Genomic DNA, 25,126 nt, shown 5'->3' with positions numbered 1-25,126 from the left:
GGTCACATGAATGAGTGTTATACTCATTTGGAATGGGACTTTCATTTCTTTTTAAAGTAATTTGTACCGGTTCTGACGTGTGCAAGCTGTCCTATTCCAGTCAAACCCTTTTTTTAATATTTGTATGTTCAGGTGACTCTTGGGGTTCAGTGGTATTACATTTTTTTCCACCAATTCACCCATTACTACCACTGTTATTATTGCAAAGCTGAGTACAACTCTGAACCATATCTTTGTGAAGTCCCTTGAGTGGCCTCGTCAGTTCTTTTGTGTCAGTTGTACCCACCAAACAATCTTATTTTGTTAAACTTGCCTTGTCTTTCCTTTTTAAGTTGGGGAGATGAATAGATGTGATGAAAGTAGGCCCATCTTCTCTAACAGTGGGACACAGGCTAGCATGAATTGGGACGACTTGGCAGGTAAAACTTTATAAGGTTGATACCCTCTTCCCTCTGTTTCATAATGCATGTCAGTGCCAGCCCTCTCCAGGTATTCATTATCATACTGAACACCTGCTAAGGAAAATAGGTCCTCCGCCTGCCTTTAATGTTTTGTAAAAATCTTTCAATTTTCTGTGAGACAAAATAATACTAACTTTATATTATGTTACTTGTGTATTATCGCAACCATGCATTCTGTCTACCACGTTATTTATGCTATCGAGTCCTTCCTTGCTCCACAGAGTGTACGCACCATCACGGTGGAATAGACATCAAAGCTCTGTGGAGCAAGGAAGGACTCAGTAGCATAAATAACATGATAGACAGAATTGCGTGGCTGCAGTAATATTTAAATACCATGTTTTTTAGCCATTACTTAGGCTTCCCACTTTTCTTTTGCCAGTACGGCAAATTGTTCAACTGGTGTTGCTCATGTGGATGCTGCCTGTGACTTGACAGTGTCATTGCTATAATGTGGGGTACTTGTAAAAGAACTGCAGTGTCTTATTTCAACACGGAGTGGTTCAGTTTCACAGCTTCTGGTTTTAGACTTCTCCTTGACATTAGTTTTGTCAACACATTTTTAACCTCTTCATATTCATCTCTGCTGCAGTAACCTAAGCTGTATGGGTTATATCCTGCATAGAATGTAGCAGATGGTCAGCTTCCAAAGCTCTAGGGCACCTTCCATGCACCCATACTATTGGTTTCAGCTGAGCTGACTATAAAGACAGGTATGCGTGCCAAGCCCTTCAGAGCTTTCCTAATGCCGAAAAGAGCACTCCTTTCCTTGCTTTCAAGGATCGATGGTCTGCTCATGCTCTTGCATTGCAGGGCAGATATTTTCCCTTTGGGAGAAAATCTTCCACACTTTTTTAAAACTTGCTTAGATTAATGTTTTGTAAGAAACGTGTGTTTTTAACCAATGAAAAAGTATTTTCCTTGACTGTCTCTTGACTTAAATGGGAGTATACTTTTGTGGTTATAACTATGTTTTCTGTGGAAAACTTGTTTTATTGTACACTTTGGACAGGGGAAAGAGTTGAACGTGCCTTTTACTGTGTTTTTCTGGGAAAAACTTACTTTTTTGCTACATTTCCCTACTTGCCTGCTGTTGCTGCTAAGCTCCCCCAGGAAACAAATCCATTTTTGGATTAACCATGGAACAAAATACTGGTCCTTTGATCAGACCACCTTCCAGTTACAAAAAGAAAAAGGAAGCCTAGCAGTCTTTGCCATCACAGCAGGTAGGAAGTTTGTCACCACTGCATGTGGGTGACTCTGGTGTGGCCAAAGCTGGTTCCTTAGACCACCCATTTTTTTTCTTCGGATCTCTTTGTTCATACAGCCACCATGGACTAGAGATTAGCCATTTCTTCTGCAGCTGTTTGAGTCCCCTCGGTGGGTAAAGGAGAGCCACTCTTGTCAATCTTAGGAGAAGGGGCATGGAATGTTCCCTGCTTAGCCAGAATGTTGTGCTGTTGCTGGCAATCTGGGTCTGTTTTCTTTAACTTTCCTGTCAAAAAGAGACAGAAAATTAGACATTTTGCTTCTTCTGTGCCAGTTACTCAGGGCAGGAGTAATTTATTAGGATTGGCTCAGGGTCTTGTGCAGGCTCTTGACATTTCTTGTAAGGTGGTATACGGTAAAAGGAAAAGGGGTTCCACTTTCCCTGAAGCAGATCAAGATTGTTGAACCTGTGGGGCAATATGAAGGTGACAGATGCAATGTTTTCTCCTAGTTTTCTGATTCAGATTCTGAAAAGTGTGGTATCTAAAAGTCCATGTGAGGGATCATCTTTCTCTGGGATTATTTTCAGAATGAACCTTTGTTTTCTGTGGGAAAATACTGATATTTCTCAGTCCTTTAGAAAATAGTATGATTTGTTACAGCTGGAATTTCCAGAACCGTCGCCCATCCCCCCCAGTGGTGGCAGCAATGGAGGATGTGTTTTATCATGACCTGTGGTTTCCCTTACAGCCAGCCTGCTGCCCCTAAGAAAGCCGATAGAATGCACCAAGTACCTCAGTCTTTCAAGTTTTTATACTCTAATCCCAAACTTGACCCAGTAGCTATAACTTTAGTTAATCCAGCTGCTCCAAAGCATTTTGTTAATTCTAATTCATGTCTTTCTGATAAGGATGGTAAAGCTTTTGATAAGTTTGGAGAAAAGGTATATGCTTCTGCAGCTTTGATTTTTAGAATTTTAAACTGCCAGGTTCAAATGTTAGTTTATCCTGACTAATTGTGAAAGTATGACAAATTATTTTGGCTTTGGTTTCCTACTGTAAGGAAAAAATCTGCTTTATTTTGTTTAGTTTCTTCTATTTCTTGGGTCAGTGCTCATTGTTTGAAACATATTTGACTCTGTAGATACTACTTCCAGGGCAGCTGCTGTTGGTACTATTTTAAGGAGAACCTCCCAGGATTTAAAAAAAAAAAAATGAAATGTTGAATTCTTCCTTGGTTATACATTTAGATTTTGGGCCATCCACTGCTAAGGTTATAAACCGTGGCAAGAGAGGTAAGCTAACTTGGAGAGTCCCTCATATTTTTCATCCCTCCTCCTTTAAATTTCCAAGGGATTTTTACTTCAAGTTTTGACAGGAAACAAAATAAACAGTTTAAACAGAATACTGGTAAGCAAACATTAAAAAAGCAATGGCAGGGAGGTTTTGAAAAAAAAAAAATGAACACTCCAGAATAAAAGAACAGTCAAACAAAGCAGAATGACTATATAAGGGATCTTGTTCCGTACTCATACCCTGGCAGTCTAATCCCTTCTAGAAAGTTTGAGTCTCCCATTTCTCTCTGGGAACAGATTTATCTGACAAATAAGTTCTGAATTTGATCCATCTAGGATACAAATGGAAGTGGGAGAGAATTCCTCTTCATCCATCAGACCAAATCCTTCTCTTTGTTCCTGTCTTGCATCATATGCTGTCTATGGGGATAATAGAAGCTGCTCCTCTTCCCCAGTTAGGGAAAGAATTTTACTAAAGAATTATTTTGTTGCCAAAAAAAAGTTTTTGAAGTCCAGTTCTGTTTTTCTTTCATAGGTAGGTACTAGGCTATCGGCCCAAGGGCCTACATAAGCCTAGCCAACAAGGTTCCCTGGCTTTCGCCACCCAAGAAAGTTATTTTCCTGTGCCACTGTCGAGCAGAGACGCAGAAGTGATCCCCGGGGGTGTATTTCCTATTTCCCATCCACTCATCAAGATTTTTCTTGAGTGCTAATGAAGAACTTTGCGTGACATAGATGGGTAGCCTGTTCCAGAGTATGGGAAGTCTCTGGGACAGGAATCTGTCCCTCCAGTATGTCCTGTTTATTGTGGTGACAAGGTTTAGGTCCCTATAGCATGTAGCTCGGAGGGACTGGGATTTCTTTAGGTGTAGCATGTCCAACAGCTCTGGGTTTGGCATAGCTTTATATGTTTGCAGAGATCACCTCTGAGTAGGAGATATGCTACGGAGTAAAGCTTGAGTTTTTTGAGGTGGTCAGTGTAGGGCATTTGCTTGAGGCCAGTAATCCTCTTTGTGAAGTACTTCTGCAGCATTTCCAGCTGCTGCATTGTCTTGTGAGGTACATTCCAAAAGGGGTGTTGTACTCTATAATGGGTCTGAGTGTCGAGTAGTGGGGAACAATGACCTTTTTTTTTTTTTTTTTTCCCTGGATGAGAACCCTTTTATGATGTGGTGTGCCATGTAGAAGGACTTCCTGACTACTGTGGCGATGTGACTATCAAAGGAGAGACTACTGTCCACCTGGGTCCCAAGGTCTCTTCTCACTCATTCGATGGTAAGTAGATTGCTGCCTATGTGGTAGTTCATGGGTACAGAGTTTTTACCAAAGGGGATGGCACTGCACTTTTTGGCTTTGAGCTTGAGGCCATGGCTCTGACACCAGCCATCTGTCTCAGCGAGGCCCTTTTGTAGGATGTCCACATCATTTGGGGACTTGACTATGGCTCCTAGTTTGCAGTAATGTGCGAACTTCATTAGCCAGAGGCCTTCTGTGTTAGCCTGTACTTCAGAGAAGTAGATACCAAACAGGAGAGGTCCCAGGATGGAACACAGTGGTACTCCACTTGTCACTGCTTTGAGGTCATATTTGGAGTCTTCAACTTTTACAGTGTGGGTTCTGTCAGTGAGCCAGTTTTGCAACCCATCTTGTGACGTAGGGATTTATACCGAGTTTAGCTATAATTCCAGAATGGGGGATGGTGTCGAAAGCCTTGGCGAAGTCCAGATAGGCTGTATGAACCACCTTGCCCTATCTACGGCTTTGACTGCCTCTAAGAAGACTATCAGGTTCAGGAGGCATGATCTGCCTTTCACAAACCCGAACTGGGTGGGATCCAGAGTTTGGAAGTTACCAATGGCTTTGAGTTCCATGAAGATGCGTTCCATGGCCTTGCAGACCAGGCTCGTCAGGCTAATAGGTCAATAGTTCCCACGATCAGTGGTGGCTCCCCCTTTGTGGATTGGGATAACTGTTGCTGTGTGCCATTCAGTGGGCACAAAGCCTGATGCAAGGCTATTATTGAACATGGCGCTTAAGTGGAAAGCCAGTTTGTTCTGAAGTTCGTGTAAAACGCAGCCTGGGATGTTCGGTCCCATGGATGCAGTGTTTTTGGCTTTAGACAGTGCCGCTTTTACCTGCATAGTTGTGATTACAGGGACTCTGCATTCTTCCTGTATAGATATGGGCCCTTTAGGGGGTGAGAGGGGGGTAAATCTGCCAGGATGTTGGCAATATCAGTTGGTTCTGTAATTTTCGTGTCTTTGTGCTGTAACTCGGAGCAGATCTGGGTGTTGCCATCGAGATTCTTGACATAGCTGTAGAATGCTTTGTGGTTGTCCTTGGAATTAGTGGCATTTTTTTTTTTTTTTCCCCATAGCTAGCTTTGGAGGATCCTATAAGGGATCTCAGCTTCTTACTGAGGCTGAACAGGGAGCTCCTCCACTCATGGGATTTTACTCTTTTGCAACAGTTTCTTCCTTCTGTTGTACAGTTGTTTATGGCAGGAGACCACCAGATTGGCTTCCTTTTTTGGAGGATAGCGTCTTGGATCTGTTTGGGATGGCACGATCCATGCACTTGTGTAAGTGCTTATAGAGTGCATTTGTGTAGGATTCAGTAGTTGTAACTGTATTGTCCATCTGCATGGGTGTCCTGAAGTTCACCACTTCTGTCTTAAGAAGCATGAAGTTGGCTTTGGAGAAATTTTTTTACTGTGGTTTCCTTAATGGGGGGTGGGGGCGGGATGTGGATATAAAGGGTGATTAGCTTATGGTTGGATCGGACCAACGAGGAGTTGACTTAGGTGTGGAACACCGGTCACTCGTGTGGTAATGACTAAGTCTAGGATATTGTTGCCCCTGGTGGGGATGTGGATAAGTTGATCCAGGGCATTGGAGTTTATGAATTCCAGAAAACGTTGAGCTAAGGAGTTGGTACATGAGTAGTTTTCCCAGTTGATGCTGGGGTAGTTGAAGTCGCCCATTTATTAGGGTGTTTGGTTGAACCCTAATATTTTCCAGTACATCAAGAAAAGAGGAGTGGGAATCCTGGGGCATGGTGGGGGATCTGTAGCAAGCTACAATTTGGATTGCAGTTTTGCCCAGAGTTAGTTGCACTTGGATGACCTCGGATGCATTGTGCTGAGCAACTAGCCTGGAGGTGTGGATATCCTTAATGAATATGGACACTCCTCCACCTTTGGTGCTTTGGTCCAGGTTACATGGCCGAAAAGTGTGGTATGAGTTGTAGCCTGGTAGTGCAGGGATGCTCTCTGGAGCCTTGAACCAGGTCTCGGTCACTGCACAGATAACTATGTTCTCCATTTTAAGGAGTGCCTCGAGTGCGTGCATTTTGAGATTTAGACTTTTAGCATTGAGTAGCATTACCCTCAGTTTTTGCTTGCCTGTTCCTGTTATGGTGGTGAGTTTGTTGTTTGAACCTTGCCTAAAAAGGCACAATAGGGGCAGCAAGAGCCTTAGCCAGTATCCGGAATCCCAGGGGTGGCAGGTGCAGGCCATCTGTGGCAAAGCATCTTGGTCTGTTGACCATGTCATCCCAAGCAGACAGATACTGGATCCCCTTAGAATGACACCAGAACCTTAGCCAATTGTTGAAGTCAATCATTTTGTCCTTGTACTGCGGTATCATTCTGGGCAATGGCAGAGTGCTACTCGGGGCTAGGGTTATACTTGCCTGGGATACAAAATCGGAGAGATCTTCCATGTCTATTTTTATGTAGTCCAAGGAGGTATGTCTCGGGTCATTCACACCAACATGGATCAATGACAGAGTCATATTTGTACTTGTTGTGGAGTGACCTGAGTGTGTGGGTTATGTGGCAGATCCTGGCACCCGACAGGCAGCTGACAGTAACCTTCTTTTTGTTTAGCCTGGTGAGTGTGACATCAGTGTGCTTGACTATAGAGTCGCCTATGACTATTGTGTTTGGTACATTGTTTTGCCCTATTGGTTGTGGTTGAGTGGCACACTGAGTCTGGGCTGTGTGTCATTTGGGTTGTATTGGGGGATGGAGGTTGCTTGCGTTTCTGCTTTGGAGGTCTCTGTTATTTAGACAGATTATTATTGAGAGCCTCCGCGAATGATTTTGTGTTACTATGTGTGGATTTTGGTGGTGTAGATTTAATGAGACTATGTGATGAGTGTGGCGTGGTGCAAATGTTTTCCTTCTCCTCATGACTGTCAAGTTCAGTCTTGGTTGGAGAGAGCTTTACCTCCAGTTTGGCTAGATAACTGCATCTCTCACAGATTGTAGTGTTGGGTGGTAGGAGGAGAGGGTTGTCTGTGTACATGAGGCAATTTCTACATTGCCCCAAGATGCCCAGATTCATCAGATAGACAGGAGAGAACACTGGGAGCTGACCCTTGGACATGCCTGAATAAAAAACTATTTTCCTCTAGATAAGTGAGGAAAGTGAGTACAAAAACTGTTTTTCTCTAGGTAATGAGGTAGATTGAGTGCTATAGTAATTAGTAGCTTATTTAGTGCTTACAAGTTCTGAACAAGTGCTGAGCATGAGTAAGCCAATTTAAGTGCTAAAACTAAGAATCTGTATCTGCACTAGGTAAGTTACAGGACAGAAACAAGTGCAAATGCAGGCTTTCAAATCAGGAAGTTGAGGGAGATGGAAGAGATTGCCCAAATGGCCAATAACTACAATTTTTGGGCCAGAACCGCTCCTTATGTAGTAGACAGGTTACCTATTGCTTACCACTCCCACTGATAAGCTAGAAGGCATCCCTCCAACACAGAAAAGCTTGGGGGGGCTCAGAAGCTTACATACAGTCCTGGATACAGCAAATCTGTATATGGAACACTAGTTACAGGAAACGGGCTTAGTTTTTACAGAAAAGTAGCAAAAACAGTAGTAAAAACAATTCACATGCAGTGCAATCTAGCACACTTAAGTATGTAGCAATATTAGACCAAACACAGTTTAAAAAATGCAGTTAAATTAAAAAGGACTAAAAGCAAGTGCAGAAAGAGTTTATTAGGTAGAATGTGGTAAGGAGATGGGACTTGGGGAAGTATCCCAGATCAAATCTACAGTGGGGTGGGCAACTGCAAAAGCCACCGAATTTAAACTACAAACCAAAAACAAGGAGGGTGGGTGAAACAAAACAGTTTCATCCGAGATCTAAGCAACAACTAACAGTACAAACTTTGAAGAGTCCAAAATGCTTGGTGCTGACAAGATCCAAACAGGAGGTAAACAGTCAGGACATTCAAATAAGGAAAAAAACCTCCACAAGGATACTGCTGTCATAAAAGAGGTCTTTATTAAAACAGAATTAAAATCCAGAAACCAGATAAAAAAGATGTTAGCGCTTTCGGGTGTTACCCTTCTTCAGACAAATTGTAATCATCCTAGGACTACATTTAAAACAGGTCTAGACCAATCAAAATCAATAAAAAACCCGCCTATTTTTAAGGGCGGGTTTCATAGGTACAACATCATTTAGACCCGGCCATTTATGAGCCATAAATTCAATGATCCACCTAGACTCAGCAAGTTCTGTTTGTAGTTTTATATCGCCCCCTCTCTTACTCAATGTGACATTGACAATAGCCCTGAATGTAAAAACATGTGTAGGAAAATCACTGATATGCCTAAATAGGGCATTATGAACATCACCATTTCTAATGGCTGATAAGTGTTGTAACAGTCTCACCTTAAACATGTTATTAGTCTTGCCCACATAAAAACATGGGCAAGAACTACACTCAGCCATGTACACCACATTCTTCGTCCTGCAAGTTGCCCTAGCTTTCAATTCTATCGTCCTACCTGTGATGCGGTGCTTGAACAGCGTATCCCTATTGAGGTAGGGACAGGCTTTACAAGATCCACAGGGTGCACTACCTGCTTGTTTAAAGAGAGCCCTTTCAGGCATAGTGCGTTCCCTACACAAGAGGTCCTTTAAATTCTTGTTTTTCTTAAGCCAAAAATAGGGGCCGGACCTACAATATCTTTGACCTTATCATCACTGATGAGGACATTCCAGTTACTTTTGACTATGTTGGTGATATCATGTATATTGCTACTGTAGGTGATATCATGTATATTGCTACTGTAGGTGAAAGTCATTTTAGGTCATCCCCTTTAGGAAAAACAAGAATTTAAAGGACCTCTTGTGTAGGGAACGCACTATGCCTGAAAGGGCTCTCTTTAAACAAGCAGGTAGTGCACTGTGTAAAGCCTGTCCCTACCTCAATAGGGATACGCTGTTCAAGCACATCACAGGTAGGACGATAGATTGAAAGCTAGGGCAACTTGCAGGACGAAGAACGTGGTGTACATGGCTGAGTGTAGTTCTTGCCCATGTTTTTATGTGGGCAAGACTAATAACATGTTTAAGGTGAGACTGTTACAACACTTATCAGCCATTAGAAATGGTGATGTTCATAATGCCCTATTTAGGCATATCAGTGATTTTCCTACACATGTTTTTACATTCAGGGCTATTGTCAATGTCACATTGAGTAAGAGAGCGATATAAAACTACAAACAGAACTTGCTGAGTCTAGGTGGATCATTGAATTTATGGCTCATAAATGGCGTCTAAATGATGTTGTACCTATGAAACCCGCCCTTAAAAATAGGCGGGTTTTTTATTGATTTTGATTGGTCTAGACCTGTTTTAAATGTAGTCCTAGGATGATTACAATTTGTCTGAAGAAGGGTAACACCCGAAAGCGCTAACATCTTTTTTATCTGGTTTCTGGATTTTAATTCTGTTTTAATAAAGACCTCTTTTATGACAGCAGTATCCTTGTGGAGGTTTTTTTCCGTATTTTAACAGTACAAACTTTAAAACCAAAAAATATACTCCGCTCTGTATATTGCAGATAGTCTGGAAGGCAGTCCCAGCAATTAAATCAGCCTGTGATAATGCTCACTTTCAAAATGCTTACACTTCACAACCTGTTGGCCTTTTTTCCTCATTTGAGTTTTCTACTAACCATAGATTTAAAAGCAACTAAAAGCAATGTTTTTCTTTTACGGGTTGGGGTCGCCACAGCGGATCACTGGTCCGCAGATTGATTTGCAATGGTGTTTTTATGGTGCAGAGTTAGCCTGGCGCCCAGATTTCACAGAAGGCGCACACAACACGCACCTACCTACATGTCTTTCAAACTCACTTGATTGCAGGGAGGACATGCAGACTCAACACAGAAGGGGCGCCCCAGCTGAGAATCAAACTGGGGAACCTCTTGCTGTGAGGAGACTATGCTAACCACTGCACCACCACGGCCTAGTAACCATGAATTTAAGGGATGCATATTTTTGCGTTCATCATACAAATTTCAGTTGAAAGTGTTGTGTGTCTGGACAACATCATTTGTTCTCTGCCTACCCTTTTGGCTGTCCACTTCTCCAAGAGTGTTCACAAAGTGTCTGGCTCTTGTTATTGCCCATCACAGGCTACAGGGTTTCCACACTTTTTTTCATATTTAGACGACTTGTTTATCTTTGCGTAGTCATTTTCCAACCGTCTCTCATCAAGGTAAGAGATCTGCGCAGACTGTTCCAAGAGCTCATTCAAAACTATTTTGACTCCATCACACAAAATTGTGTTTTTGGGCCGCCTGTTGGGCACCTCAATAGAAAGTGGTTTTCTTCCGCAGGGAAAAGTTGAAATACATTTTAGATGTATTTCATGGGTTTCCACATGGAAGTCTGTCACATCGAGGTAGTCTCTCAGGATTTTGAGTTTCCTACAATCCATGATTTTCATTGTACTTCTTACAAGTCTTTACATGAGAAAGGTACAGTGGTATCTGAAATCACTTTGGGCCCATCATCGATCCCCATTGTCTTTTCAAACTCCAATTTTGGGATTTATGAAAAGGGAAATCACTTGGTGGAACCATCAGATTTCTCTGAGTCTGGGTCTCCAACTCTCCCCTCCTGCTCCAAAGCAGTCAGTCATAACAGACTCCTCAAAATTTGCTTAGGGAGCAGTATCAAAAGGAATAAAAGTACAATGTGTCTGGGTCAAGAAAGATGGACCAAAGCACACTAACCTAAGATATGCTGGGTCTTATCAAGGTTCTCAACTCTTCAAATATTTGTTCCGCAGGTTCACTTTTTGTAGTTGGACAATACCACTGTGATGGGGTACATAAACAAATAAGGGGAAAACGCATCTTACCCCTATGCAGACTAGCCATGTTTGCATGGGATATAGCTTTACAGCACAGCCTCACTCTTACAGACGTCTTGCATTCTGTTTGAATAAAATCATGTGGCAGACAAGTTTAACAGGACCAAAGCATAACCTCATGAATAGAAATGAAATTGGGCCGTCTTCCAAGATTTGATGCATCTATGTGGAATTCCTCAGGTAGACCAATTTGCCTCCTCTCTGAAGAATCAGCTGGCCAAATTATGCTTCTTGACTCCATGCAAGAAGGCCTGGAAGACCGATGCCTTTTCTTTTCTTTGGACAGCAATGTTCATCTATGCTTTTCTACCTTTTCCACTGATTTTTTTTTTTTTTTTTTTTTTTTTTTTCAGGGTATATCTGAAGATTGTGGGGGAGGGATTCTCCAAAGATCATTGTGGTGACTCCCTTCTCGACCAGACAGCAGTGGTTCTCCCTTTTGGAACCGACCAGGGGCAATTACCACAAATTTCTTCAGACTGGATTTACTCCCACAAAATTGGGTTGTTTGATGCATCCCGACCCCAAACAACTTCAGCTGACTGCTTGCATGATAAGTTGTTAATACCTTTTAGGCACCTGTTTTCTGAGGATATGCAGCAGGGTACTAATGCAGGCAAGAAAGCCTGCTACCAGAAAGTCATATACAAGGAAATGGAAAAGGTTTTCTTGTTGGTGACAGCCAAACAACCAGAACCTATTCATGGCTAGTATTTCTCTGGTTTTACAGTATTTGTATGAGTTACTGTCCTATGGCCTGTCTTACCCCTCTTTCAAGGTTCATTTGTCTGCCATTTCAGCATGTCTGCCCATGGATCTCCTCCTTTCAGTGCAGTCTCGTGAAGCTGTTTCTGGAAGGGGTACTGCATACAAAGTCTGCCAGAAAACTGATGGCTCCTCATTGGGATCTTGATTTTGTGTTAGCAAAGCTAACAGTTGACCCATTTGATATGACTCATTTGGCTTATTTGAGGTTTTCAGCAAGGAAAACAGTTTCCCTGATTGCTGTCACCACTGCAAGAAAGAGTATCTGAGTTGCAAGTTGTTATGGCAGGTCAGCTTTATCTGACTTTTTTCACAGGTTCATAGTTCTTTGAGAACTAATTTATTCTTTTATACCTAAAGTGGTATCTGAGTTTTAGCCAAACTATCCATCTCCCTGTTTTCTTTCCAGAACCCAAAAATGAGGGTGAAAAGCTACTTAATACCTTGTCCACAAACAGCTCTATTACTATCTTAATAGAACAAATTTATTTTCTTGTGAAGGTCAGAAGAAGGGACAGCCTGTGCCAAAGCAGTCCGTTTCCAAATTGTTGACTCAGGCTACTACCTTTTGTTGTTCCCACTACAACAAAAGTATTCCAGACAGTGTCAAGGCACGGAGGACTTGGCTTCATTCTAGAAGCAGCAACTAAGTCCTCTGTACATACTGCACTATAAATTAATTCCTTCTCCTGGTCTGGGATAGGCTTTGCTAGGGGCCATTCTCCAGGGGTTTCTGGACTCTCATGTAGCTTAGGCTACTGTAGCAGTGACCATTGTGAAGAACATAGTAACAGTTGCGTAAGTAAACCTACCAGAACAGCAGATGTTTGATTATTGCTGCAGTAGCTGCTGTCTGCACCCCTTGTCTTTTGATTATATGTGTGTGTGTGTTTATGCCATTGTATGCACATGTCATTTTTTTTTCTTATCCTAGCAATGTCCCCCTCAGGACATAGCCTCCCCCTCTCAGTTGGCATGAAAGCTCTAAATGGTTTTGCACCCGAACATGTCTTTTAGTCAGCTGAGTTTGAGTTGACTGTTTGGGCGCTTGGAAGGTGCCTTAACACTTTGGAAGCTTTCTGGCTGCACCCGATATAACTTAGGCTCCTCCAGCAGTGATCATTTTAACATTTACTGTTGTAAGTTTACTTGCACAACTGTATTTTCTTTGTGGCAAGGGTACACTTGGTATCTGTGTCAGGTTTGGGTTCTCAGCTCTCGTGGCATTGATCAGGCCTGACGTGCCCAAGCCAGGTGTTTTTGGCACAGACTCTTGGCATTAGACTCTGTCAACTGCTGCACTGTGTTGAACCAAGCAGTAGCCTTGAGTAGTTCTCTTCAGTGTCGTGCTCCAGATGGGGGGAACCAGCATAAGCTATGGACCATCCTGCTCCTGAGCATTTGGCCTTCCAACTTATGTTTCTCAGTAGCAGACCAGAAGGTCTATCTCCTTTGGAATTTCCCACAAGGGCATCTACAGCAAAATGAATCTGTATCTGTTCTTCTAATGAATCCCTTCCTGTTCTTATGATCTCTTGGCCCATGTTAAGAGGGGACAGCTTTACTTCGTTCAGGGTTTTCTTCTAACACATATATGGGGCCAGGAGAATGCCCGCTACTTTTTATTCTCCCCAGATGATTCAAGGTTTTGGGATATTCCTGACACTCATGCAGTAGTGAGGGGATTGCTCACTGACCAAGTATCCTTTTATGCAGAGGAAGGTCTGTAGGTCTACTCAGAAATCCTGTTGGGTAGTACCTCATTCAGTTGACTTAATCAAGAATGCCATTAAAGTGGCATGGAAAACCCCATTTTGTTGAAACTTCTTCCTAAACGGGCAGACTCCATTCTTTCTGTGACTCTTGGGCTTTTGCTTTGAGGCATCCAAGCCTGAAGCTTAATCTTGGCAGTAGCCTTAAGACTTAACTCCCTGATAATATTACAGATACCTTGAACGCTGTAAGAGTTTCTAGTACATTTAACCCATTCCTCCATCCAGTTTTGCAATTATTTGAAAAAATGTGGATATTGGATATAAGAAATACAATGATAAAAAAAAGTCGCTGAAGTAAGATTAACAAGTGTAGAGGAACGTGATCAGCTGAACTTCCTAAGACAGCAAAAAATTAGAATTGTGAAACTGGATGGGGGGGTGGGTTAGTTATTATGAATAAGATTGATTATAGTAACAAAATACTAGGAATTTTGAATGAGAATACATACGAACTAGTATCTAGGAACCAGCTGAGTGGTGCTTACAGGAATATAAGTAAGCAATTTAAAAGATATGTTTGTCAATAACTGAATATATATCAATGAATATTACTTTAAACATGGTGTTCCAAGTGATTTCCTACCTTATTCAGAGTCCATAAAGATGTCATGAGTCCCCTTATGCACCCAATAGTGAATGGCAAGAATTTCATCACTTCAGCTTGTGCCAAATTTCTGGATGAGAAATTAAACTCCCTACTATATAAAAGAAGCACACATATGTAAGGACTCCTGGGCCTTTCTGGATAAAATTAAGAACTTTGTATGTAATAGGAATGATGTTTTAACAAGTATTGATGTAAAAGACTTGTATACAGTAATTCCTCAGCAAGTAGGTATTTTATGGGTCACAATCTTTATTTCATTGAGGTATGCCACAGGAGACCATATTTTTTTATGAAGGACTTTTTGAGATGGTCTTGAGTAACAATTACATTTTTTGAGGGGAAATGCTACCTGCAAAAAAGTGGGGTGGCAGTAGGTTCCCTATGTGGGTTCTTATTCACAAACATTGTTATGGTTTCATGGGAATATAGGCATATATTTGGTCTTGAATTTTATAACTCCATACAATTATATGTACGTTACCTGGATGATATAGTGTGGAAGGACAAAGAGGAAGATATTCCTTTATTTTTAGAATACATCAACAATGCAACTGATTTTTGACCTTTTATCCACAATGTAGCACATGAGAGTATAGCTTACTTAGATGTACTTTTGGAGAAAGATAATTTGAACAGGTACACTTCCCTTATATTTAGAAAAAGCACATATTCTAATTCATTCCTACTTTACTCTAGTGCACACCCTAACCCCCCCCCCCAAAAAAAAAAGAGCAGCGGTAAAGGGACAGTTGGTGAGAACAGCGCATATGATCACCTTAGACTTTCACTTTTTAAAGAGGAAACCAATAAACTTAGGGATATGCTCACTAAAAGAGGGTATCCAGAGAGCTTTATTGCCAGATCTGATACAGGAAGTCCAGAGTAAAAGAACAGGGCATGTTAAACCAGTCCTTAACGCTGACAACACTGTGGATGTTAGTAGTACAGAACCCACAGTATAGGCAAGAGCATTAATACCACTGAATAAGTTCTGTAATTTTATTGCTACATTTTAACAGCAATTGGAAAGTACTTAGTTGGATTTTGAATAAAAACTGGGTACTTATGGGGGATGATATACAAGTGAAAGACGAGGTGAGGGGAAAAAACTATAATTGTTTACTGTAAGCGAACTCATTTTAAAAATACGTTTGAGACCATAAATGGTAATGAAACTTGTAAAGTCATCCTTGGTATGAAAAAATTTGAACACTGCAGTTTTTGCAAAAACATCAAAACGGGATTATTTCACTATACTTGGTAATAAATTCCATTTGGAAGAGAGATATAACTGTGACACTACAGGAGTAGTTTATGTTGCTTTATGTCAGCTTTGTATTTCTATATAGGAAGACAGAATAAAAACTAAGAACATGCATATGAATATGACATTAAGAGAAGTAAAACGACCAGCACACTTTTTTAAACGCATCCAGATGTATCATGAGCATTATTTTTAAATTCATGATAGTAGAAAAAGTTAACCAGAAATGTGAGAATTACATTGGCAGACTTTGTTGAATGTCTATAACTGGTCAGGACTGAATATTCCTCTATTAGATGTGTCTTAAAACTGAAAGCATTATTGAGATGAATTTTGCAGTAATACTACTACTTATTAGTAATTTATTAAGTGTCTGCAGTTCAGAATTTTTTTATTATCTAGTATAAATTGTAATTAAATCATTGAGTATTCATAGTATTTTAAATCCGTTTTACTTAAATCAAGTATATGTTTGAGATTTTAGAGCTTGTCGCTTTAGGATTTTGTGATGTCACCATCTTGTATGGCATGTGATTTGAGATGAAGGGATATTTAAACTGTTTATCTTAGCTGTTTTTTATTTGAAGTCTTTTAGTTCTGTGGACGAAAGTGCACATCACATTAAACTTTTAAGTAAATGACAGTGGACTTGCAGCCTGCTTTCTGTGGGACTGTAGCTGTTTGGTGTGCTTTTGCAGTTTGTTTTTTTTTACTTTTGTGTTTACTAATTTTTACTCCCTAGATCCCTGCTACCCATCCTCCAGATAAGGAAATCGGAATGATGCTAGAAAAGCATGCATGCCTGCATCTGCACCACCTTCAGTTTTTAGGTGCTACATTGTCTTACACATATGATGAATTTGAATTGAGGCATCACTAATGAGATGCAGCATACAGCTGAAGGGTTGTTGAATAGACCAGCAAAAAGGCAAACTAGTATCACTGTCTCCAAACACCTCAAGCATGTTGAAGCCTTAAGATGCATATTTTCTATTGCGTCTCAAAAGAGATGTTCAGAGTTGTGGATCTAATATTTCAGTGCACCAATACCCATGGTCTTTTATAACGAAGTTCACAGAGGACAACAAGGTGATCTTTTATAGACCAAATTTTGCCATGTACATCCATATTTGGTCCAGCGGTTAAAGCATACAGTGAAAATACTGAAACAAATGGCAAGGCCCTCACAGCTATGGGCTTCAGTGCAACATTTGAAGGCTGTGGAGGAACCAGCACCAAATGTACTTCAGACCTGGTACATAAGAACTTCAACATGCAACTAGGACAAAACCCAATAGGAAGGGCAGCTTCCAGCAAAGTTGCTTGCCCAAAGGCAGAGGTTCTCAGCAAACTCAAGGAGTCTAAACTCCAGTTATAGCTGGACAGTGACAATCCTGAAGACTTGACTGTCCACTTTGGAGGCAATCACGGGCCTGGTTTTCTCTCTCTCTCTCTCTGAATGAAAATGTAGCAGATAGATGGATAAGGGCTACAGTATGCAATATCCAGGGATGCAAAATTATCTTCGTCTTAGCCTGTCTCATTGTCAGTTCCCTCAATTTCCACTCCACCCTGTCAAAAAAATATTTTGTGCAAGGCGGATTAAGGTCGGCCTCTATCCAAAAGAAGCTGTTAATGAGTTCCCACAAGACCAGAAATGGGTAGGATACTGTTCTGGGTTGTACTTTTATTGCCCCAAAAAAGACCTAGGACCGAAGATCAGTTTTGGATTCAAGGGGCTTAGTGAACTCTTTGACTGGTGTTAGCTGTCCGTGGGGTCAATATAGAAGTTAGATTTAACTCGGAAACACTGGGTGGATGTCTTAAACAACTTTTATCTCCAGTTGGACCTTTTCCATGGTTGCAGTTCAGCCAGGCATTCCATGTCTGTCAAAAGTAGACTGGATTGAGAAATTTCACAGTACCTTGGAAAGAAGGATATATGCACAGATCATTCAAACAATTAGTTTTAATGGGTGGGCTAAGAAGTAATATTTATTTTTTCCACAGACGTCAGTAGTGCTGAAAATTGTAGAGAAAGTGGGGGGGGGGGGGCACAAGCAGTGTGTCCCAGAGCTGCCAAAAACTTGGAAGCATTGACTAATCATTTGCTAAATGTGAGATGTAGACAGATGTTGTTGACGTGGCAGTAGTATCATTGTAGACGATCCTAGTTGAAATTAAAAAGGCTAACAGAAAATTGGGGGAATTTGTATATAAAGGATGAGGGGTAAAGAAATTGATAAACTAAATGATCAGATTGCAGCAGGTGTGCATGGAGGTGAAGGAACACTTCAGTAGTTTGGAAGTGAAGCTGTCACTGTCTGGACATGTGCAGACTGTGCAAGAGAACAGGACCACGAGAATGAGTGTAATTGAGTTGCAGAGAAACAAGGGAATGACTGGCCATAAACATGAAGGACAAGTTGGTGCCTGGATTGGCTAGTGGTGGTAGACCGGCGTCCTTTGCATATTTCAGTGTGTTTTGAAACTTTGTGTTTAAAATATCCACTTTTGTATCTGCTCAGGAAGCAAGGTAAAATAGGTGAACACATGTTTTGTAGGTCTTTAGTTTAGATTTGTTTAAAAAAAAAAAAGCATACCCAGTACCTGGTAGTCAAGGACGAATGTTGTGAACAGAATTTAAGTTCAAGATGTTATACCCAGCCCATTTTAAAGTTTTCTTTTCATTTGGGGCAGCCATTTTTATTGATGCATGAGAAACTTTGAACTATGTATGTGAGTGTGGTATAAAAGAGATGAGAGGCTTTTATGCAGGAGCGTGGGAAAGTGGTGATCTTATAATTTAAGACAATAGAATTAGGATCATAGGAGGTTACTAGGCTCTCGACCTGGAAGTCATTTCAGGCTTAGCCGTTTCATCCTAATGTGATGCCATAGATGGTCTAGTCAATCTCCAGGATTGTGTTTATTAATGACTGCCCATGTCCAGGAGGGTTGTGATTGCTATCCCTGGTAAGAATTTACTGTGCCCCATCCAGTCGTCCAGGTTCCTTTCCTTTTGAACAGTGCCATAAAGGTGCTCTGCTTCACATGAATTGGCAGCTTATTTCAAAGCCACGGCAGTCGCTGGGAGACGAGTCTTTCCCTCCAGCATATCCTTTTAAAGTTGCAGGCCATGTTTAGGTCTCTGGAACGGGTAGCTCTAGTCCTGTTTGATTTATGTATGTGCAGCAAATTCATTAGGTTTGGGTTGGAGATGGCTTTGTAAGCCAGGCACAAGTCTTCCCTAAGAAGTCTATATGATGTTGACTATAGTGACAGGGACTTTAGTCAGTCTGTGTAAGGCACGTGCTGGAGTTCCCTTGATTTTCTTAGAAGCCTCTGAGGTTTCTCCATTTGCTGCAGGTGTTTTGTATGGTACATGCCGAAAGAGGCATTATACTTGTTTATGGACTTGATTAGTGACGAGTATAGAGAGATTATAACCTCCGTAGGAAAGGCATTGCCTCTAGAGCAAATAGTGTTACCTAGAAAGCCTTCCTTACTATAGTAGATACATCGTGGTAAAAGTTAAGGTCGTAGTCTACTTCTGATCCCAGATATCTTACCACTTCGTAGGTACATAGGGTATATGGTTTGAAGGGACATTGCTTTTACCAAAGGGAATGATGATGCATTTTTTTGCATTCAGTTTTGAGACCTTGACTAAGACGCCAGTCGTTGGTCTGCCTAAGACCTTCCTGAAGTAGACTGACATAATTTGGGGATTCACTGATTGCACCCAATTTGCAGTCATCCGCAGACTTGGGCAGTCACAGCCCCTTAGTTTTGGCCTGACCTTCTGAGAAGTATATACCAAACAGTAAGGGTTCCAGCACTGATTGTTGTAGCACCTCACTGGTGACAGGTCTGCAGGTTGTTGCGGAATGACCCACTTTGATAGTGTGTGACCAGTTTGTAAGTCAGTTGAGCAACCCATCTTACAACAAAGGGATTTACATTGTTTGCTAAGTTTATCGATAGTGTCTGAGTGTGGGATTGTATCCAAGGCCTTTGCCAAGTTGAGGTATGCTGTGTGCACAAATTTGCCCTCGGCTGTGGCCCTGGTCACATTTTCAAAGAAATCCAGCCCTGGTCACATTTTCAAAGAAATCCAGCAGGTTTTAACGGGCAGGATCTGCCCTTGATGAAACCAAATTGGATCGGATCCAAGGTATGGAGGTTGTTCTATATCTTTCTTTATGAGGTCTGTGATGATTTGTTTTATGATTTTTACAGATGAGGCTGGTCAGACTTAATGGGTCTGTTGCTAAGCCACCTTTGTGGAGGGGAATAACTGTTGCTGTTCTCTATTCCACAGGAACAAAGCCAGTGGTTAGGCTGTGATTGAATAGAGTACTTAATGGTGATCTAATTTGTTTTAGTTTGTTTAGAAGACAGCCTGGGATGCCGGCTGGTCCCATGGAGGCTGTGTTTTTTGCCTTAGAACAAGGTTTTAATGACCTGCTCTTCGGATATGTAGGGTGGGGAAGGGAGTAGCGGGCAAGGTTTGTGATAAGTGTGGTGGTGGAGGGATTTTTGCCAAGTCTGTCCGCTAGCAGGTTTGCTGTCTATCTCTGTGGGATCAGTGTGTGTGATACCGTTGGTCACTAGTTTGGCACATGCTTTGGTCCTACCTTTTTAAGCTATGTACGTAGCTGTAAAAGGCCTTATGATTATCCTTGTCTGTGATTAATTTTTTCTCCGTTACCCTTAATGTATTTGACATGTTGTCTTACTTGCCTGCTGAGGGTGAGGAGGGTGCTTTTCAATTGTTGGGGCCTTGCCTTAGTTTTCTTAGACAGCAACCTTTTGTGTTTGATGCTGGATGTCCACCAGGGTGGCTTTTTTTTTTTTTTGCTTTGGGCTCTGGCTTTGATTCTCTCTGGAACAGCCGAGTCTGTACACTTTTTTTAATGCAAGTGATTGTACTTTACTGTAAGCTTTGGTGTAGTTACCACTTAGTTGGGGTTGGGGCTTGGAATGCATTTAGACTTTTCCTAGGAGGGTCTAATTTGCTTTGGTGAAGTATTTTAGTCTGACTTCATCCTTTGAGTTCTGGTGTTTGATGCCAGTTCGGTGACTGATTTGTGGTAAGATTTAACTAATGAGAGTCTAATAGATGCAGTGGTGCATCTGTCCATCATGTTAGTGAGGACCAGGTCTAGTATGTTTGTTCTTGGAGTTTGTACAGTTTGTTCCAGGGCATTTGAGTTAACAAAGTCAAGGAACTTTAGTGAGTTAGGGCTAGAGTATGTTTTCCATTTGATGGTGGGATAATTGAAATCCCACATGACCAGGGAGTTTGACAATATTTGGATTGACTCCAGTTTGGTCAAGTAGGCCTTGTGCGCATCATGATCCATGGACGGTGTCTGTAACTAGTTGTGACTTGAATGGGGGTCTTCAATAATCTGAACATGGAGCAACTCCATGGAGTTGTCCAGGCTAGCTAGTACTAGTCGTGAGGTGAATTTTCTAATATAGATAGAAAAACTACCTTCTTTGGTTCTCACACGTTCATTTTGCAGTCTGAATGCGTTGAAGGCATTGTAGCCTTGCAAGGCATGTGTACTCTGAGGCCTTCAACCAGGTTTCTGTGACTGCACAAACATCTACATCCTCCAGTGGCAGAAGTGCTTCCAGGGTGTGCAGTTTTGGTTTAGCAGCATAACCTTTATTTTGTTATAGATGGCAATTTTCATGTCGGCGATTTTGTTTTTGAGACTTTGCCTAAAAGAGGCACTATGAGAGAGGCAAGAGCCTTTGCTAGCAGCAGAAAGCCTAGTGGTACCAGGTGCAGACCGTGTCAAGCAAAGCACTGAGGTTTGTTGACCCGGTCATCCCAGGCTGACAAACGGGATCTCCTTTGAATGACACCAAAAACTAAGCCCACTATTGAAATCGATAATTTTTTGTTTATACTGTGGCATCATTCTAGGTCAGAGTAATATGCTGCTCAGGGCTAGAGACCTATCTGCCTGGAACACATACTGAGAGAGCTGAATCATGTCTCTTCATGTAGTCTAGTGAGGTACGTCTCGGGTCGTTTACTCCAACATGAGCTGTGGCAGAGTCATAATGGTACTTCTTGCCGAGAGACTTGAATGCATGCATGATCTGACCAAGCCTGGCACCAGACAGGCAGCTAACCTTGACTTTTTTTTTTTTCCTAATCTAATCTGGTGATTGGGACATCCATGTGTCTCGCTGTGGAGTCTTCATTGACAGGAACATTTTGTTTTTTTGAGTGTTGTGCCTTAAGGGTTTGGTAGCTGAGACACTGGTGTTGCTGTGTGTCTTGGGTGCTGTGGGAACTGTTAGTTGCAACAGTATTTTGTTTTGGAGGTCTCTGGTGTTTTGGTAAGTGTTTTGAGAGAATCTGAGTGTGTTGATTTTGTGTAGGATGCATACTGTGTGTGAGTAGTGGCTCTATGTGCATGAATAGTGGTGGGTGAGTTGACAACCTCTTTAGTGTAACTGTTTTGAGTTCAAGAAAGCCGAGATTCAAGATTCCCGGTGAAGATGCATCTTTTGCACTCTCTACTAGAGTGAGTTATTAGTAGAGGGTTGTCTGTGTACATGAGGCAGTTGCTACACTGCCTCAGAAAACCCAAATCAACAAGGCTAGCAGGAGAAATAAGGATAGTCCAACTGTCCATAATGCTAGGTTTGAGGAATTATCACAAAGGGATGCTTTCAGGACTGATCTAGGAGGTGCTCTGTAGATGGGCATTTCTGATGGGGGTTTTGGCTGGTGGTTTAATAGGTCACCACTCACTAGCAGTACTACTTAGACCAGATGTGTACTTAATATGAGGACTACATTAATGTACTACAGCTGTATCTAAGGGGAAAATTGTTGAAATTATTTGTCTGGCTGTGGCACGCAATTGTTTGGCAGTGTGAGTTGCTGTGCATTGCAGAAACAAGCAGAAACCCACTCAAACGTGGGACTTAAAAGCTAAAAACTAAAACTTAATTAAAAAAGAAAAAAAAAGAAAAAAACTGTAAAAAATTCAAAAGAACCACTTATGATGCTTACTCCAAGCCCTAGACCAGTCACCCTTTGCCAGATAGGTTTCAGTCAGTGCACTTCCTTCACAAGGATGCAGAAGGACCTCTTCCAATCAAAGATGGTTTGGAAAATGTGCTCAGAATACAACAACCACTATAAACAGACCCAGATGCAGCAAACCTATATCTGGACTATGCTACAGCTGCTAGTTACACTTATTTAGGCAGGAAACACTAAAAAAATGTTTTAAACAGCAGTGAGACACTAAGAATGTTTTAAACGGCAAACCGGTTATTTAAAACACTGCTTGGTGGGAAAGCAGAACAAACTGAACAGATGCTTGGCAAACAGTGAAAGCAGTAACAGTTGCTTTGCAAACAGCAAAAAAAAAAAAAAGCTTTGTAACAGTGAAAACAGCAGCAAAATAAGATTTGGCAGGCACAGTAAGGCAGACAAATGCAGCACAAGCAGTGCGATTTAGTTGCAGTATTTAAAATACAGTATTAAATAAGGAGAACACAACAGTGCAGTAAACGGTATAATCAAGCGCAAAAAAAAAAACGAAACAAAAAAACAGGCAACTTATGGTTTTTGGGAGGCTCTGAAGTCTCTAGTTGTCTGGTATTTCAGCTCAGAGTTGTGGCTGGTAGTTTACCACCGTTCAGCTCGGTTCAAACGAGCAGAAACTGACTTAAACATGGGTCCTAAATAACAGAAGTTAAAAACTTAAAAAATAAATTTGGGGGAAGGAGAGCTTTTATGAGAGACACCATAGTAGAGATTACTGATGCTAGACGAGTTACCATTTTTAAGGTACAGAATGCCCTCTGAGATGGCGAGACAGTGTTGATTCTTCATCCTGCCACTAATGTTTAAGTTTCTGTGAAGACATTCCACTGCTACAAAGCTGTATTTGTTTGTTTTACATTTCTTCATACGCTTTTCTGTTATGATGGGAAAAAATGTTAACCTACACTGTTCCTGTGATGTTTGAAAGTTTAATCATGCTGATATATGTTGTTTGTTGAGAGAACTGCGTGCACTGCAAGAGTAAAAATTGTATTCATTCTAGGTATTCCCACTTCTGCACATTTTTTTATGGATTGAAACCTAGCCTCTTTGACTTGTACTGCCTTGCTTTGCTCTTTCATATGCTTTGCTCTTTCATATGCTCATTTTACACAGTAATATGGTATGTGCCCAGTGATGTATATGTAGTATAATACAATTGTTTTTCTTTTCTTGGTACATAAATAGTTTTACTGTGCAACTGTGATGAATGATGTACAGGTACTCTAAAGTGATGTAATGTTATTCTTATAAACCTATACTGATCCTATGTCTCTCTACTGTGGGGAAAAAAGTGATGTTCATCATTTCCACTGCTCCAGTGGACTTTGGCTGTATGGGTTGTATCCTGCCCAGGATACAGCTGGTCATCTTCCGAAGACTGTGGCTTTTGCCCACACCTACATTGTGACTGCTGATTGGCTAGCCCGTTAGTCAGAATGTAGACAATTTTATTGCTTTCTTGCTGCTTCGAGAAGAATCGGCTCTGAGTTTTCACAGAAACAGCATTCGCCTTCAAACTTAATTCCTGACGGATAAACTTCATAAGCCAAACAAAACCTGTGGGAAAATACTCTATTGTCACTCAGTTGCAAAAAATTGGAACACACTCCCTTTAGCCCTTAGACTACTTAAAGACAAAAATGCCTTCAAGAAACAGCTTAAATATTTTGTCACGCTCTACAATAATACCAAAGAAATATTCAGGGATAACGTAACTTAACTGCATCAGTTCTAGCTCTCTCTTACTACTACCTACACATTTTTTTTCCCCGTCATTTTCCATACTGGTTAGCTCATGTTGCACTCAGTTCCCATAATCCCTTATTACTGTTCTTTTAATTTATTTATTAACTTCCAAAGTTCACACAACTTTGGAAGTTATCTGTATATTTACTTACTTCATGCTTAGTACCTTGGTTCAGCAATGTATTGACCTTAGTCTTACCATATTTCTGATTAGTTTCTTGCCATACTACATGAAAATTTCCATATATGTATTTTATTGTATTTCTATCCATCCTATATATTCCTTTATTGCTTGTTATGTAATTAAACCAGATAACAGTCAGTACCACAGGAAAATATTCGCTCTTGAGCAAAGAACAAAGAAATAAAATCATAAAATAAGGGACTGCTCAAGACCAAACCATGCAGGTGGTAGCAAACAGCATACGAGTCTCTTCAGTCCAAAACCATATAGAGGGTAACAAACATTATATAACGAGTCTCTTCAGACCAAGGATACACGACAAATCCAATCCAGTAAACAACTGTCGCAACTTCTTTAGGAAGACCAAGTCTTTTATTAACGGATATCTGGTAAGCGCTTTCGCCAAGGTGGCTTCTTCAAACCATAAAGATATAAAGCAGTTAAAGACACGCCTTATATATATTTTTAGGAACACCTTCAATTACTTATTAAATTAGATGGTGATATCATAATTAGTTCATATACATATTAAATAAGCAGT

General features: G+C 41.0%; 1 protein-coding gene across 2 annotated transcripts in view; it reads left to right on the top strand.

The window, feature by feature from the left end:
* TMEM185A (transmembrane protein 185A) overlaps positions 1-25,126 on the top strand; it is a 483,347-nt gene that overhangs the window by 55,377 nt on the left and 402,844 nt on the right. The gene's annotated exons all lie outside the window — the stretch shown is intronic.

Source organism: Protopterus annectens, chromosome 15.part0 (genome assembly GCF_019279795.1).
Source record: "Protopterus annectens isolate FY-2018-M chromosome 15.part0, PAN1.0, whole genome shotgun sequence".
NCBI classification, from domain to species: Eukaryota; Metazoa; Chordata; order Ceratodontiformes; family Protopteridae; genus Protopterus; species Protopterus annectens.
This window is presented reverse-complemented; position numbering and strand designations above follow the sequence as displayed.